The following is a 19,221-nucleotide window of genomic DNA, read 5'->3' as shown; positions in this document are numbered from 1 at the left end:
TGGCAGAAGCAGTGACAAGCAGCTCCCTTATAAGCCCCATATGGAGTCAACTCTTATTTCTGTTTCTGCTTGTTTCTACTTTCTTACTGTCTTTGCTTACACAGCAGTGCCTCCATAAAGCCATCACAAATTTCCTGTCCATCCTGATCCTCCCTTCTCCTACTTCTCCATCCATGGAACTCACTCCATGAGAATACCCCAGATGAACTGACTTCTGACTTCTTTCAACGGTGTATACATAACTCTATACAGATAATATCTTTTTCTTACAGGAAGCAATCTGATATGATCAAGTCTTGAAATTAAGAGATGTTTGCATTATTCATGAAAACTCCAGTGGAATCAGTCCTGGAGGGACAGTGACCACTGGCATTGAGGTCAATGGCAAAGACTACGAGGTCTTATTAGTCTGTGAGGGTATGAGCAGAACACTTTGGTAGTATATTCCATATGCAGCAATACAATATAGTATGATTCCACAGAGGTTCCCTTTCTCATACTAGAGTTAAAAATTGACCAAAAAAAAAAAGGCAACATACTGTTAATATACTTAACACTTGTCAACTATGCTAATGTACTACAAAACTAATAGCAGTGGATTATTTTGGAAAGACTCACCTAGGGTTCTACTTTCTATTTTGCTCAAGTATTAGTGGCCTGAAAACATTCCTATTTTGATAGCCTAAAGCAGCAATAAATAACTAAAAATCTTCTCCAAACCTTGTTCTGGTGTATCACAGTATAAAACTAAAATTTTGCAGCTAAAATGTCCACAAAATATAATTTACAACTCTTATGGGAAAAGCCTGTTATTCTTGCAAGTTTTAGCAAATCTGCATATTTATTTTGATAGACTTGGGTTTTAAATTTTACTTTGCAATTTCAAAGCAATAAATAGCCCTGCCATTGCTTTCTGTCACCTTTATAATCTTGCTTTAAAATGTTACCATCATAAATAAATTTCCATTGTCTTCCAAATTAAAAATTTTACTTTCCTAATCCCGTTTTTTACAGTATTATCAAGCAGTCAGCAAGCACAGCAAGATTTTCTTTCAATAGGATATACCAGCATCACTGCAGAATTCATTAAATTGAGACACCAAAATTCTTTTTCCCTCAATATCTGAGATAATAATTGGGTCTCCACTGAACATCTTTAAAACATCTTTTTCAATCACTGAAAAAAGCTTTATAACATGCATATGCAGTGAAATATGAGTAGTCTGGCACAATCATTTTCATAACTAAGTAGCTGTTACAAATTCCATTTTCTTAAACAGGAGCATAAAACTGGAGAAAATCTCCACAGTTCTCCTGTTCAAACTTTTGCTCCTGAGCTATCCACAAACAAGACTGCTGAAAAATTGAAATACCATTACTATGCCAACACGGGCATTGTGACACTAACTAAACTGTGCTTCTCACAACCAGACATACAGACAAACCTTTCATTCTCCTAGGACTCTGAGGTTCCAGCCTTCTACCCAACCTACTTTAAATTCATCTTTCTTGAATATAATTAATCAAACCCCACATTGCTTATATACATATATATAATCTAGAATGAGGTACCAAAATAAGTTCTGAAATACTACATAATTAATTTGCATGCCACAAAGAGAATATTTTCTTAAAATAACAGTGTTTTCCTTAAACACTATGATTGTGGAATATCAATAGGAGGGAATAAATTTAAAAAAATACAGGGAGAGGGAAGCAAAAGAGGACAAAAAAAGAAACCAAACCCCCACTATTTAGCCTAAAAGCTCAGAGTGAGGTAGAACCTTTCCTCTGTTCCAAGCTTATGGTGAAGAATTCCTCACCACTTTTTTTTTCTTTCAAATCTGATCCTGTGTGTTCATTCCTCCCAGATCTTGTTACAAAAGATGACAGAGAGACTAAGATCTGTATCGTCAGATCTGGCCAGACACAGCATTCCCCAGAATGTGTTCCCCCACACAGAGCATAGCATCAATGGTCCTATCATCAATCACAGATGCTGAGAAATGAATATAAATATGCTTATTTCTAAACCTGATAGCTTGTTGATACTTGAAAAGAAATAAATCACTCTACAAGTATCTCATAAATAATGTTCACTCACAATGAAAGCATTAATAATTCCAATAGTATATATAAAGATCTATGCAGAATGCTATTCACCTATCACAGGGTGTGGAAAGGAAAAACTAATAGCATGAACAGTTCAAAAACTCTGAGACACAATAGACTTAAAAGATATAAAATGCTGTTGGAGAAAAATGAGGAATCACTAAGATCTTGTGAACTAAAGCTGTGAATCCATACGCATTCCACTCCTCCGCAGATACCTGCCCAGGGCTACTATATGTCTAAAAGAGGGTGTCTATGTAGAGATTTATGAATTAACTGCACTTGATTTTCCAAAACTGCTATTCATCATTGCATCGTGTTTTCAACAAGGGCAGTCAAGCTAAAATGTTTCAGCTAAAGCCGCTAAGTATTTGCTAACTTGATATTGATGTCAATTCCAGGGTGGAGAAAAGCACAGAAATTAAGGATTGTGGTAGGCCAATTTCACAAGAATTTTGCAGAGAACACTATTTTCTGACTTTTACAGCTCCTTTCTGCTACTTAAATTTTTATTAGACCTCTCTCCTCCTCTTTGCTTATACTGAAACTCATGTATCCTAGTTTAATCTCTACTGAAAGACGCTGATGATCTCTAGTGAGTGGGAAAGACGGAATAACAAGAACATCGCTGGTACTTTTATTTATATTTGACAGATTGAGCAAAAAAGAACAGTTTCGTAGTTGCTCCCACTTTACCCTTGATGCCTTGATCCCTTCATCATCCTTCATGCCATGATGAACAGATACTGTTATCAATAACAAAATAACAACCGTGTTTCTTCAATATAGCGTGCACCGGTAATACCTGGTAGGCCCGAGTGTTCCTGCACGGATGAGTATGGGTAGGAATGTCTCATTTCAAAATAAACATTAGAAACTTGGGTAATAAATATATAATTATCATCTGGATAAAGTCAGATGCCTAAAATCTGATTGCCTCTGAGTATAATTACAGTAATAAAAGTATTGCTGACTGATGAAGAAATGTACTATGTGTGCAGCAGAGACTGCAAATCAACACTTTTTTTTTTACTCAGCCAGTTAAAAATCCAGTCTGCATTATAAAATTCATTGGTATATAAAATAATTATTCATTGGTATATAAAACAATTTACCTCTAGACTGTAGTAATTAATCCTTCTGACTTTCTCCTCCTGTATTATCTTTTTACTCTGATGTATATTATTGTCATAATAAACTCATCAATTCAAGACAATACTTGGTCTTTACTGGATAAAACATATTTATGTAAAATGCGTGCTCATTGTCCTAAATCAGATCTTCAAGATATCTTTCATATATAGTAAAACATTGTCTCAGTGGATTAGTGCAAATATTTCCAAACATGCCTACAAAGCACAACCCTCAGAAACCTCCTATCTTATTTTAAAATCATATCTTTAATCTTATTTTGCTCTCTATATCCCTGGAGTGAATATTAAAAAGAAGGCCTATTTTACAGTTGCCAAGTGGGGATACATCATCTGAACTGCAAATTTAAATTTAAATGCTTTAGATCTTTTAGAAAGATTAAAAATGTGAGTAGTGTTGTCATCTATATTTATGAAGTACTTATTGATAGAGTTTCCAAATTCTGTAAGTAGGGGTAGAAGAGCCTTCTCTCATTCAGAGATTAAGTGGTTATTACAATGTCTTTCCTGTTCTCAGTGGAAGAGCTGTGGGCAGTGGTCTAGATTCAATTAAGCCATAATTGAGCCAAATTAAGCCAAATATCATTTTACATTATATCCATTTTTGAGAAATGGGAAATATACTGTTCACTGTATCAATTTTCAATTTTAAAATACAAAGATTCACTCGAATGTCACAACTCCAGTAATTAAGGCGTTTCTGTGCAGATTATTTCAGGATATTTTTACATAAAGCATTTTAATATCATGTGATTTCACCCCACAAGACCCATTGAGAACAGCACTGACAAGTGGGGCAGACTACTAGAACTGGTAAAATGACAGACTCTCTTATATACTCCACCTATGCCATTAAATGGAAAGTTCATTGCTGCTGCCCTGCTCCCAGCCTTTTTTCTTTCTCTCTCTCCTGCAATTTTCACTCCTATCTTGCCTTTTTTCTCTCCCTCCCTCTTTTTACCCCTTATCCTCTCTTCTTGCTACCAGGTGCCCGAGTTGAGATGGATTGTGAGCACATGAAAATCATTCTACCCCAACTCAACCAAAACACATTGTACAACGGTACCAAGTGGGCACAATGCGCTGCAGTGTGTTCCCTGGGGAAAAAATGGGGGTGAGTGGTGGAAAACAAAGTGTGTGTGGGGTTTATTCAAAGGCCTTGCAGAAGGGACAGCCACAGAGAAAGATGAAACCCGGGAAGAATAATTCATAATGAGTACAGAGGAATGCCTACAAATTTCAGGGTTGTAGCTTTCACTACCATCAACTATAGAGTGCATCACTTGGTTAAATATGGATTTATCATCAAATCAATATAATATCCTGAGATGGAAGGGACCACAAGGATCATCAAGTCCAACTCCTTGTCCTGCATAGGAAACCCCCCAAAATTATGTCATGTGCCTGAAAGCACTGTCTTATAGGAAAAAAGGAAAATATATTCTTCATACTGTGTTGACTGTCCCTACCAGCATGTAGTTTATCTTCCTCATAAAGAAAAGTGGAAAGAAGAATTTAAAGTTTTTAAGTCATTTACTGTAGCTTTAATCCCAGCTTAGCTCCTTGCTCAGACTGGAAGGAGTCTCCATCAGCACCATCTCTGTCAGGGATCCCTATGAATGGACAGAAGCTAGGACACTCTATAGTGACTGCATAGAAGGAGGTGATAATCTCGTAAATAAGAAAGCATGCCTAAAGCACATAAAACTAGGATTTTGCCCACTTTTTGCAAAACACAATATTAGGACAGTCTACAAGTATTTGGTAAGCAAACAAAACACAGAGTTAAAACCACACTGCATAGAGTAAATCTGCTTTCATCTTCTATACAATTAAGAACATTCCTTTCTTACATGGAGAACCATCTCTATGGATAGTCAAGAGGTTTTTTCCTAATCTTACCCATAGAAGCATCTTATGTTTAAGTGGAAAGCTTTTGGTCAGTTTTACATTCATCTTGTATTCACCTTTGTTACAAAATAAAGTCAAATCCTAGAGATAACATAAATTAAGATCAAACAAAATATGTAAGGATATCAACAGGCTTACAGTGTTCACTAAAGCTTGCAGAAATAATAATCATGCTGCTACCAACAATAAAATCATAGGAACAAAAAGAGCCCACTGGACCACTACCATAGGAGTGTACTAGCCTAACACCAAAGTACTGAGTCATAGAAACATAGCACAGTTTGGGTTGGAAGGGGACTTTAAAGCTCAGCTAGTCCAAACCCCTGCAAAGAGTCAGAACATCTTCAACTAGACCAGGTTTCTCAGAGCCCCATCCAACCTGAACATGAATGTTTCCAGGGAAAGGACATCCACCACCTCTCTGGGCAACCTGTGCCAGTGTTTCACCACCCTCAGTGTAATAAACTTCTTTATCTAATCTAAATCAACTCTCCTTCAGTTAAAAACCATTAAAGTTTCTAGTGCTTCTCTGCAATAACATAACTTTTGTTTGCACACTCAAATGCTTGTGTTCTTTGGCTGACGAACAGTAGCAAGAAGGAGACATGGTTGCTACATTATGAGGATACAGAGGGTTTTTTCTGTCAAACTCTTGCCCTAGGATTTAAATGAAATTTGTTGCTGTACTTCAGTATGGAAACAACGTCAGGAGCCATGTGCAACTATCCCATTTCATATTAAAGTGATGCTGTCTCAAATGATTTAGTGATGTTTTAGGGTGGACACCGACTATGAGTCCCATTTTGGCATAATTTAGTGTAATATGCTATAAATTAGCACTCTGAGCTACTCTGCCCAATGTTCCCATCCCAAGTGAATCTGATCTTTCACATCCTTAACTATCCTGACAAGTACCCTCTTAAATACAGTTGTAGTGCTGTAGAATATTGATACCGAATCACCGAGGGAAAAAAAAAACCCTTGATGGTTTCACCAGTGCTACTACATTTTTAGGAAAAGCTCTTACTTTAAAATAAATTTCCTGTTATTTTTTTTTCTGTGAAGAAAAAGCTACCCGCCCTGTTGTAGCACTTTAGTCCGTGATGGCCTTTGATTTGAGGCAAGAGTGAACATCATTTTCAAAAGGCAACATGAAGAAAGATCTTGGCTTACAAAAAAAGATGTATGTTACTGTGATTTGGGCAGTTGACTTTCAACAATAACCCTGAACACTTCTGTATGTCTGTGCGTTTGAAAAGATGTTGCTCATGTCCCACTTAACCATGAACATGTAGGTGGTAATCAGGCACAGAGCCGGTAAGTCTCCATGCAGTTTCTCATAATGCTGTAATATCAATTAGTACAAAATATGTCCCTGACAAATAGAAGGGGAGAACAGCCTAATTCATACCACAAAGAATTAGGAGAGGAAAAATATCAAGAGTCAATTACATAACACCTTTTGCCAAGTAGTGAAAAGCTGAAATGGATGGGTATACAAAACAAATATGTTTTAGATGAGCTTTATCAAGTCACATAGGCAAGATGGATAAAGGTCCTAAAACCATACAGAAGGAAGGCAAAGAAAACAATGTTCACTTAAAGGAATAATCTTGCGAGTAGAGGATCTGGATGATTATTTTTTTCTGTCTCTTAATTTCTTTTTTTCTATGTATGAAGAAGAAGAAACAATATTAGCCACCGGTTTTGTTCAGCACTGAACATTCAAATCCATCTCTTAGAAACAGGTCAGTTTCAAACTCTTACAGACAGGGCTACAAGGAGCTGCTGGCACATGAAATCATGCCTGCTCTTCCACTAGACATGCAAACCCTGAAACAACAAAAGCAGCACTACAGATGACACGACTAGCAACTTACCAATGCTATTGCTCTGTCTGACACACAACCTGTCTATGAAAAACCTTCAGCAGCTATTTTCTTATACCACTGAATTTTATCCCCACTCTCCTTCTTGGGATGAACTACTTCAGCAGAGAGATTATATTGTTTAGGAAAATTAATTCATCTAAGTGATAGAAAGACAGGTTTTTCCAATTCATGCCTGAAAAAGCAGGATGGTAAGGTATCTTGTAGCAAAACTTTGATCAGTCAGAGACAGAATTAAGGAAAATGAGGAAATCATCTGAATTCACTAGGCCAATTGTTCAGTAAGTGCTAGAAAGAACATAAATAACATTTGTTGGATGATTCTAGGCAGTAAAACTGTAAAACACTTCTCTCAATCATCAGGAGAAACAAACTGCAAACAAATAGATATAAGCTTTCAGTAGAATGTTAAAAAGCTAAAAAGCTGCATCTACAGATAACTATAATTGTTATCTTTTCCAAATTTTCAATCTATTGCAAAGTTTATGCAAAATTTTAAAAAGTACTGTGCACTTGCCTTCTCTTCCTGTGACACACTAATAAGAGTTATTAATAAGTTCATCAACAAAATCTTACATCAACTGGATGTAATAAATGCATGGCTAGCTGTTATTTGATCAGAGCAATGGAGCACCTCTCCTATGAGGAAAGGATGAGAGACCTGGTACTGAAGCCAGAAAAACAGAGGGCTTCAGGGTGACCTAGCAGCCTTCCAGTATCTGAAGGGACTTACTGGAAAGATGGAGCAAGACTATTTACAAGAGCATGTAGTGACAGGACAAGGGGGAATGGTGTCAGAGTATGTTTAGATTAGATATTCAGAAGAAATTCTTTACTGTGAGGGTGGTGAGGCACTGGAATAGGTTGCCCAGGCAAGTTGTGGATGTCCCATGCTTGGCAGCATTCAAGGACAGGCTGGATGGGGCTTTGAGCAATCTGGTCTGGTTGAAAGTGTCCCTGCCCATGGCAGGGAGGTTGGAATTAGATGGTCTTCAAGGTTTCCTCCAATCCAAGACATTCTATGATTGTATGATATTTAGTAACACAGCGAACTACCTAAAATTAGTTTTGGAGTAAACTTCAGTAAATGGAATTTTGACATACAAACAAACATGCTTAATGGAATTTTACGAGCTCCCAAAAAGTGCAATAAATCACCCAAAACATTTTGAAGCTTTATAAACAAAGCATACTGATCTCCTCTCCAAAAGATTTAGAAACAGGAAATGCAGAAAACATATTACGCCATAAAAAAATTAATTCTCCAAGCTATTTCTTCTAGAGAAATTCTAGTTAAAAGTATTTTCATAGAAACAGTGTACAGTACATAGAAGCAATACTGCCACTTTCAATATAACTTTTAAACAAGGATTTGGTATGGTTTTATGAGAATGGGTTGAAATATACTCTTGAGCCACATTGTATTGCAAGACATATCAGGGCAAACTACCTTTAAAACACCTGAGTGAGATATCTAAGGCATTGACAAAATTCCCCTTTAAATCTGGCACATCACTAGTGCCTAGTAGAGGTTGCTGTTCAAAAGAAGGTTTTTCATCACTAAACTTTTAGTAGCAATTTAGCAGTTAAAATTTGTTGCAGAAATGTCAGTTTTAAAGCTGTTGAAGGTCTATTAAAAAAACTAAGTACAAAACTAAGCAGGTATCTTACAGAGTGGAACTCTTGTAGCATATCCTTCAGTTAAAGCATGATTACTCTGACTGAAACTTCAACTTTGCTCACTAAAAGTAAGAACTCCTGTACACCTGTCACAGTATCAGAGTAATTATAACTGATCATCTACTCATGCACACAGAGGACACCATGGTTTCTATCAGACCAAACCTGCCCTGCCAGAGATGGAGGATGAAGTCTGAGAAGTGACCCACAGCCTTATGTGGGTCTCCCATGCTGACTGACCTAAAACCATATTCTGTTTAGAAATTCATTTACCTCACCCTCTCCTGTGGGATCAAACACCCATTTACAAATTTACCAGATCATATATCTAGCATTTATAATCTGCCTTACCTCCCTTTGTGTTCCTGAAAATGTGCTTATGATAAAGTATTGGTTGGAACAATATGCTTCTCCTGAAGATGCGTTTGCAGTACAGCATAACAAAATGGACAAGCAGTTTGAGAGAAAATGTCAGAAAATCCTTTCCTATCCTAAAATATCTCCCCTCTTAGACTTTATTCCCTAATGGGATTCTAATAATATTATCTTTTTCTTTTTCCTTCTTGGTGGATAACATAATGCTTAAAGAATGTTTTCAAGATAAAACATTTTATCTATAACAAACACAGCATACTCTGCTCCCATAATTTGAAGATACTCTCAATACAAACTTTCTGCTGGAAACCTTTTCCGTACAAATTTTCAGGTAACTAGACCTTTCATACCAACCACTGTTGAACAGGTTCTGAAAAATTGAAATCAGTAAGGTTAAAGTGTAGAACCTAAATATTTCAGTCTCTTTGCAGAAATGTAATTATTTTTAGGACATAATCATTTCAGTGTGTTAATTATTCATCAGGATGCAAAATAAAAGTTATATTGCTGACTAATACAAGCATCTGTACCATTTTATGGATGGTTTTAAAAATTCAAGAAATAAACACAAATTCTAAAACATTAATACCTTTGCCTCAGTTTTTCTTTTGCCCAAACACAAAGTGCCAAGCGCAGACTCCTCCTCAGGCACTGCCACTAACTGTTAAGAAACAGAATTCAAAATGTTTTATCCCTACTCTAGGTGACTGCATCATGTTTTGCCCATTCATCCCATACTTTACATAACAAGGACTTAAACCTCCAAAAGTTATGTAACATACACATCTAGTAGAGAAAGAGGGAAAATGTTTTAATAAAAATTTCTTATCTACAGAATGAGGAAAAGTTGCACATGACCAGGGGTCAGCACAAGAAATGGAGCTTCACTGTGACCCAGAGAGGGTGGTCATTGAAAGAAGAAATTTAACTTTTACAGAAGTAACTAACACCCCCTCTGCCTTCAAAGACAGAATCAAAAGAGAAAGTTTACTCTCTGCTTCAGAGGCAAAGGCACATGCTGTCCCTCTCGACAACACCAAGTATTTTTGGTTCATGAACTCTGTGAGCACATAATGATAGTTATGCCATAATTCCATGGAGAAATCTTTGTGCCTTGAACATTGCAAGCATAGAGCACACTTTGAGGACAAAAATGAAAAGCTGAAGTGTGGAACTGGTATCTGATCTAGTTGAAGGAAAGCTCTGAAGTCATTTTACCTCATTTTGATTAATGAAAGATCTCAAAGGACAGGGAGAAGCATCTAAAATTGCACAGCTCAGGGAGCAAGTCTATGTGTAGTCAGTCTTACAAAGTAGACTTCATTTTATTGCCATTGTTTAAGTAGAAATCACACATTATCTCTGTCTCAGATCTTTTGCTAAAATTTTGCCTACAAAATTCAACACCTGGTCTGCTAAATTTAAGCACAGAACACCAGAATTAAATACATGAGTTAGAGACACTTGAGCATGTAGCTGCATAAGAATGGAAAGACTGAGTCAGGGAAAAAGTTGAAGGCACAGGCTCTGCCAAAAGTGCACACTTGTGCTGTTGCCAGTACCACACAGGTTGAATAAAACTCAAATGTAAACAATCCCATTTTTTTAAAGATTCAGCTTGGTGGAAACTTCAGAGATCAAATGAAACAGATTTATTTAAGTACATTGTAAAGTAATGGGACACGACACTCAGCAGAAAGTAAGAATTTTGAGCTGGTGAGAAAGTACACTGTAAGGTTTGGAAAACAGTTAAAATACTATTTAGGAAGATGAATAAAATTTCCCTTAGGAAAGCAAGTGCTCAAAGAATGTTCTAAAATCAAATATAATGAGTTCAGACTGAAAGTGCTAGAAAATCTATAATGGTGCAATTTTCCACTTTTATTCAATCAAAGAATCTGATAGGAAAATAACTTCCAGAAAATACTTCACAACAAAATCCAGACTAAAATCACTATCCAATGGAGGTTTCCTATGATCTGACCTCTCTTAATCCTAAACCCATGCATTTCCATATCTTAAGAGAACAGTTTAATCTAACTTTAAGTTCTCTACATCTCACAATCTTAAGATATGAACCTATTTTCATATTCAATGTTCCAAAATATTTTTAGATGAAAGTCAGCAGAAATGTTTAGAAACTTAACATCAGTGAGGCAAAGCTGCCACAAGACTTGCTCCTGTTATCCTTAAAGGCTAAAAAATAAATAGCCCTCAGCAACCATAAGCAAGCAGTAGAATGCACTCAGAGATTGTTCTGGCTTTATGATTGGTGAAGAGAAACAACAAGTATTTATTGGCTGTAAGTGAATTTGCTTCTCTCTCTGCTTGGACTAGATACTGCTTTCAGCAAGCTCTGTGAGCTGTTTGGTGTGAATATGGGTAAGCAATGCTGAAGGAGAAAGGGTGTGTTCACACTCTGAATGCAGACACTGACCAGATAACAATGAGAGACCATGGCTGACAAGGGCACAAACATGTGTTCATAGATGTCAGGCCCCTTGCATGAGAATGTTCTCTCACCATTTCTCCATAAATACAGAGATATACAGAACATGACTGGAGAGACAGAGCATCTCTCCTATGACTATAGTCTAAGAGAGCTGAGGTTGTTCCACCTGGAGAAGAGAAGGCTTCAGGGAGACCTTATAGCAGCCTTCCAGTACCTAAAGGGGACTTATAACAAAGATAGTAAGGCCTGTAGCAATAGGACAAGGGTTTTACACTAAACTAAAACTAAACTAAAACAATGATTTTAAACTAAAAAGTGGTAAGTTTAGATTAGATATAAGGAAGAAGTTTTTTACAATGAGGGTGGTGATACACTGGAGCAGGTTGCCCAGAGAGGGGGTAACATTCAAGGTCAGGCTAGACAAGGCTCTGAACAATCTGATCTATTGGAAGAGGTCCAGGCTCATTGCAGAGGGGGTAAACTAGATCATCTTTACAGGTCCCTTCCAACACAAAAGATTATCATTCTATGATATAGGAGAGGAAAACTCTTCTCATACAGCACAAAACCCCACACACTGGAGCTGAAAGATAGTATGCATCAAACATGTTGTGCTAGAAATCTCAGCAGGGAAAATACAGCTATGACATGTGGTTGTAGCTGAAAAAAAAGAGAAAAATGTCTGTCCAGATATGACAAAATTTGCAAACATCTGCTGAATAACAAATCCATGGAGATGGGCCACAACAGGATCAGGAAGATCCTCAAAGCATAGAACAATAATAACAAAGTAAGAAAAGAAAAATGGTTAGAAGAGAAATGGAACTGAAGGATTTGTTTCCTGTTACAGTAAACAGAAAAGAAACAGGTCAAATGATAAGAAGTCTTGCAAAAAGAATCAGGTAGTACAGCAAGACCTACAAGAAGAGTCAAGATTCTAGGTTCTGAAAGAGCCAGAATCAAAAGGCAAGAAAGAGGAGGGCAACATTGCAGACTGAGGGAAAAAGACAGAACAAACTGCAGGTGAGTGGCTGGGGAAGAGAGAGTTAAGAAATCAAACCAATATAAGAAGAAACAATGTTTTGTATTATATTTTGCATTAAGGATACAGATGTGTCACAGAATGGAACAAAGCTAAGGAAAAGAGCCTGGATTACGTACGTTGAATATAAAACGACAAAGGGATAGAAATGAAATAATGAAAAATTAAGGAAACTTGTTAAAAAGAAGGTAAATGAGTAGTTAAGAGTATTAAATCCTCACAGGAAATATGGAACACAAGGTAACCATACTGAAAGCACAAAGTCAAAGGATGCTGCCTCGCAGGACTGGGGGGAATGGCTCAAGAAAGGGCAGAAGGAGGGCAGTATGGGAGGTTATAAGAGCAAGAAGGTATCCTTCAAAAATATGTAGACATGCCCAGATAGAAAAAATAGAGAGAATAATATGTTTTGGCATAGTAAATATAAAAAAACCAGTACAGCAAACAAAAAAGCCCCAACCAACCAAAAAAAGATTTTGAGGAACAACTAGCAAAAACCAATAATTAATCCTTCCTCATACACAGCAGAAGCAGGAAGTCTGCCAGAGAGTCTGTAGGGCCAACTGATGATCAACAGGTACAGCAGGCACACAGGAAAGACACAGTGATTGCAGGGAAACTACATTAATTCTTTGAATTGGTGTGGGGAAATTCATATGCCGGATCCCCTCTTTGTTAATGGCCAACCAACCTGTAAAACTGCAGTTACTGTAGAAGAGGTATGGAAGAAATTAAAGAGAGGAATGTGACAAATCCTCAGGACTATGGGGTATTCACCCAACAGCTCAGTTCCTAGTGGTGTGCATCATCTCTAGTTTAAAAATTGCCTTAGTAGGCACAACTGTGTGGGAATACTTTCAAACTTAAAACAAGAATAGAAAGCCATACATCTGTACCAGACAATTTAACAAAAATGTTAAGTACTCGACAGTAACAGCAGAGGGCAAGTTAAAGATGATGATAAAGTCAACATCTCTTTCTTTTAAGGTTTGACTTTGCAATCTTACTCCATTTCTTCAAAGGACAGTTGATTGAATTTACTGGGGTTTCCAAGACTCTCAACAAATTTCCTTGCCAAAGGTTTTTAAGAAAATTAAGGTGCTAGAAGATAAGACAGAAGTCCTCACAGGGATAAGTCCTTGCTCCAGAGTATAGAGGGTAGGAGTAAATGGTCAGTCCTCAGAACAGAACCCACGTAGTTCAGGTGGGATTTGTTATAGGATCTATGTTGTTCAACACATTCATAAATGAACTGAAAAAATGAGTAAACAATAACATGAATTTACTTATGATACAAAGTTCATTAGGGTAGGGGCTGACTAAAATGAAATGCAGAAAGATCGTTATGAACTGAGTAAATAGGCAATAAAATGATAAATGAAACTGAATGTAAGTGAATGTAAAACAACACCTGTAGATTTCACATTTTAAATGATGGGATCTAAGCAGAACAGAAGAAAGAACTTGTGTTTAGGACACTATTTTGTGAAGAAACATCTCCCTTTCTTTGTTTTCCAGTCTATCTAGTTGTTCATTAGGGGACACACTGGAGGCTAAAAGTTTACATGGACCTCAGGGGACACGACAAGAGCATGAAACAGAAATCCTTCAGGACTAGTTATCTGCTAAATCACATCTCTGGGGGACAGCATGGAAGCCAGGTGAGAAGACTAATTTTTAATGCCCAGCTTAGCATTGCTTTAAGTTGAGAATTGCAGCACTAACAACTCAAAAGTGGAACTGTCCCTAAACAGATACAATGAATTTCAGAGGTTTCTGTTAGGCAAGCTAGCAATGGAAAAGTTTTGTGTCAAAATCCTTTCATCTTAAATGTTTATATATTTCCACTAAGAGATAGCAGGTCAACATCAAAGCTTTCATAAGGCAAAAAAAATATAAATATCAGAATCATTCGTACTAAGAGATTTGAAGATGAAACTCTGATTTGATGCTCATGGTATTTTGTTTTGCAAATGGTTCCAATTCAATGTTTATTTCCTATTACATTAAAGTATCTAGAATAATGAATAACTACATACTTTTCTAAGTTGCTATATTGTATATTTCATATTTTCTTTTCCTCTAGAGAGCTCAGCATTTCAGCTTTAATCCACTTGTTCCCCAAATTCCAGTCCATACTATGAAGCTACTTTAGAGTAATATATTTTATACAACTAAAATATTCACAAAAGAAACAACTGGCAACCTTTATTGCCTGACGTTGCCAGAATGGCTGAACTGGAGTGTAAGAGCAAGGATGCTTAAAGACTGTTTTATGAAGACAGGACTTTAAGATAAGTCTACATGCCTTAATCATTTTGGCTGACAAGGTGACAGAAGAACTCTGATTTCTCCAATTATAAGTTCAATAGCTGAAACAAGACTAAAAAGGTCATGTGTAAAAGGCATAAAACATTAACCTCATCATTTAACAACCTCAGCTTGTTAAACTGCTAGAAGTTGTAATAGCAGAGACAAATTGAGCAACTTTCTGACCTTTCTCTGATAAAAACCTATACAGTTACTTAATGAAAACCCAAAGGTTACCAATTATTTTTCTTAAAAGCCCATCATCCTCAGACTGGGAATTTGGTACTGCATTGCAAAGTTAGTTTGTGGAAATGCTTCATTTGATTGCCCTTAGTAGAGCTGCACGGGTATAATAAGTCTACTAATTTATTACCTGTTTTGGCTAGAAGAGCATGAAGACTTCAGGGGAAAAAAGGAAAGGCAAGAGAGAGAACAACAGAGAAAGATTTACTGATGAATGAACGGCTAGGACTTTGTATTAATAAGCTTACAGATGTTGATTTTTATTAGGTTACTCACACAGAAAGTTTCAAAGTGATTTGGTTTCCCTCTCTGTCCCAAACTCTGTGGAATCAAGATCACTCAGGCTCATCACACATTTACACAATTTTCCTTGATGAAAGGATGAATAGGCCATAGGATCCCAATACTTCAAAGCTCAATTTCTGACTCTTGAAAATACTAAACAGTAATTAACAGCCTTAAGGACTTCTATGAATAAATGTAGGTTTCCAGATTGATTACAATCTATTATGTCATTGCACATGAAAGAAAAAAATGGCATTTTGAAAAACAACAAAAAAAAGAGGTCCTCAAGCAGCATTCCAATCATTTTAATCAGATTGCAACCATTTGACCAATTCAGTTATAATTCTTAAATGAATTAAGAAGCATGCAGGGGTCATGTAGGGCAGGACTCATTTGTTTTCAATGAGTTTTCAAAGCTTTAGTTTGTGATCTTACTTCATTTGCCCTTCAATCTCATAATCTCACTACTAGTTGCCAAACCACCTTCTGCTTTGTGGATTATTCCATCTGGGGTTGTGTTCCCTGTTTTGAGAACTACTGCCTTAATGTTTGCACATAATACTATATCAAGGGATCTTTGATGAAAAAGAAAGCATAAATGTTTACCTTTGGGGTTTACCAAGTCAGACAGAAAACACTTTTAGCACTCTTAAGTATTTCTTGAGCCATGAAGCACACTGTAGATGATCCTCTTGTCTTCAGAAAGTCTTTAAGGCTACAATAAGTGTCCAGTATGTTTGCATAAGAAATCACCCACAGTTCAGTTTTCTTTTAGTTTCAACAACTTCATAACAATTATTCTATTGTGCCATTTGTCTCTTTTTAGAGTATGGACTGTGATTTTCCTGGCTGTCAGGGAATAGTTTCTTTATCTTAATCAAACAGAAGTTTCAGAGGCAAAAGTATTTGGAGTCCCCTTACCACAGGCAAGCCTTAGCACATATTTGCTGTTCTGACCCTACATTTTGTCATTTACCTCTCTGAAATAGGATTATTTTAAATTAATACAGTTCTATAACCAAGATATATTAGTTATTAGTATTGCTTTCATATTTTAAAGCTTTCTGTGGCTTCCTATGTCCATCCAAACATGCTTTATTTTGGATGATCACTGTTCCTTTTTATTCTTTGTGAAAAGTAATAAAGTTATTACTGAAACCTACAGACCAAGATTTTATTACTGTAACCTTTATAAGCTACTGAATTTGAACTCCTATGACAGGAAATGCTGCTTATATTTTCTGTGTGCTGACTAATTTTTGTAATTCAGTCATAAGAAAATTATTATTTCGAAAGGAAGAAGAGCAGTAAACAAATAGCACATTTTAAAAACACTACTATCATATTTAAGCATAAACCCATTAGCTACCTAGGATATGTTTAAAGATAATTATCCACATGTGTGAGATCAAGGCCCAAGTTCATTAATACTCCATTGCTCAGAGCATGGAAAACAAATTACTACCAAATGCAGCTGAGGTTTCCTCCCAAATCTTGTAGTTTGAATGATATAAACCAATGCTTTTAAGATTAATATATTTCCAGCCTGGCATGGATGCAATGATTTGATATTACCTTTGATATTCTTTGGTTTCTTAGCAGTTCTTAAGACTACTTTTATGTAAAATTTTGTTTATTTAAGAATAACTTGGCTTCTTTTTATAGGCTTTCCTCCTAATATTCAGAATTTGCTATTCTGCATTACACCCTACTAGACTATCATTAATACAAAGATTCTTATTCTAATACAGAATAATTCCATACCAGTTATTGCTATTTTCAAGGTGAACTACTCAATAAATCAAAGCAGTTGGAATTTTACTAACATTTTCATCAACATATGCTGGTAACATCTTCCATGAAAAATGGATTTTTCTCCCTTTTTTAAATTCACCTTGTTTGTCAGCTATTTCCTTCAACTCATCTGAAAAATATTCAAAAACTAACTCTATAAGTTCAGACTCTGGAATTTACTGATTTTTTTTTTTTTTTTTTACTCTTTTCCCCTTTGCATTTTGAATGAGTAAACTATTTCTAATATTCTGGAACTGTTTTAGAAAAGAAAAAAATTAAAATTATTTTCACAACTGAACTTTAAATTAACAGCGTTTTCAGGATGCAAAGTAGAGCTGTTATGAAGAGGATCCAATCTTAGTATCAATATCAGTTGATGTTCCATGCATGATGTTTACAAGAGAAATAACTATTTGTGTACCAGCTTATGCATTCAATTTTGAGCAAATGGAAGGTACAAAGTAGTTTATTTATAAGGCACATTAAAGCCTTTTCCTTTAATTCTCCTGATTATCTTCTTGGTGTATCAAATATTCACAAAAATACCTGATATTTCTTTCTGAATACCAAATAAACATGGCATTTAAGAAGTGAAAATAAAGACTCATAATTTTTCTTAGGGCTTCTCCAGCTCTTTTAATGCCACCAAAAACATACTCCTCTGTTCCAAAAGCATTTCATTTCCTGTTCCAAAAGATTAAAAGATTTATAATTTTTTTTACATTTTTTACATCATATAAAATATTTATTTCAAAATATTTGCTTTGCTAATGTAGAATCTGAAAGACTGCCCTCATATTCTTTTAGACCTAGATATCATCACACCCACCTAATCATATAACCCACCTCAGTATTACCATGGTCATGTGTCTCAATAAACTTCTCATCCCTTACATTTTATCCCTGTTTTAGAATTAGTAAATCTGTATCTATTAACTGTGTATGTCTGGTAGTGAGGATATAAAACTGTCAGCTAGAGGTAAGCGCTATGAAGTAATTATCTGCCATCACTCTTTTCCTGAAATAAACTATAGCTTTCCAGGACTTCTGGAAAGCAGACAGTGACAGAAGATATTGCAAAAATAGGCTGAGTATCCTGCATTACAGCATCAGGTGTTTTTTGTGTTTCCACTTCTTCTGGACTGCCCATCATGCCTGAATGAAATTTACCTTTCCATTCTCGAGCATGGAATTCACCTATTAACGAGTTGTACTAAAAGTAAAATACCTTGGTGACTCTCAAATCATGCTCTGGACTTCAGAAAAAAAACCCCAAAACCTGTTTTAAAGATATTTTTTCATGTAACAAACTGCTTTTGTTTACAGTCTCTCTCAGTCTCACCCAAACCAGTAATAAAGTCTGGGTTATGTCATTTCTAGATTCGTTATGTCAAATCTTTCCATAGGTCTTCACTAGAAACAAATATGTTCTTTGTAGATCTGTAGCCAAAAGAAAACTTGATACATATATCACACATATACATATATAATTTCAAAACACTTACAAGCAGGAACTCAAGACTATATCCCTGTATAGGGGATGGGTATTAAAGCCATTTTAAAATAAGATAGATAACTAGAAGTAGTTTACTTACTTTGCAAAGTGTTTTACTCTATTTAATATTTTTTCCATGCTAATAAATGATGGCTCTGCCTGCAGTGATCTTAGATAAAGATTCTAGCATTTTATTTTTAAAAAAATGGAGGCACTAGTCTGCTGCAATTCTCTTACCACCAAGGATCAGGAACTTCCATTCAGATCTCTTACTGCTCTTATACATGCTAGTTAATGTAAAATGTTTTGGTGCCATGGTCATAAAAATCCACCAAAGATTATAAAAGTTTTCCTTTTTCCCAGCTTTACTTTTCAGCTTTACTAACCAGTGCTATCCACATATGTCTATTTGATCCACTTGAATACTCAACGAATTTTAAAAGGAAAAAAATATAGTTACACTAAAGCAATATTTGCAACGT

General features: G+C 35.9%; 1 protein-coding gene across 3 annotated transcripts in view; it reads right to left on the bottom strand.

Moving 5' to 3' along the window:
* The window catches only part of CRPPA (CDP-L-ribitol pyrophosphorylase A), a 108,000-nt gene that overhangs the window by 23,746 nt on the left and 65,033 nt on the right, over window positions 1–19,221 (bottom strand). The window contains exon 10 of one of the 3 annotated variants that reach the window (XR_007904302.1): window positions 16,057–16,165. The exons of the other annotated variants lie outside the window; for them this stretch is intronic. The gene's annotated coding sequence lies outside the window, so the exon portion shown is untranslated. The remainder of the gene's footprint in view (window positions 1–16,056; window positions 16,166–19,221) is intronic. 3 annotated transcript variants of the gene reach the window in all.

The sequence above is a fragment of the Manacus candei genome, unplaced genomic scaffold (assembly GCF_025592945.1).
Source record: "Manacus candei isolate 608988 ecotype Guabito, Panama unplaced genomic scaffold, ASM2559294v1 h1tg000021l, whole genome shotgun sequence".
Lineage (NCBI taxonomy): Eukaryota > Metazoa > Chordata > Aves > Passeriformes > Pipridae > Manacus > Manacus candei.
Note: the sequence above shows the minus strand (reverse complement) of the source record. Positions and strands in the feature narration are given on the sequence as shown.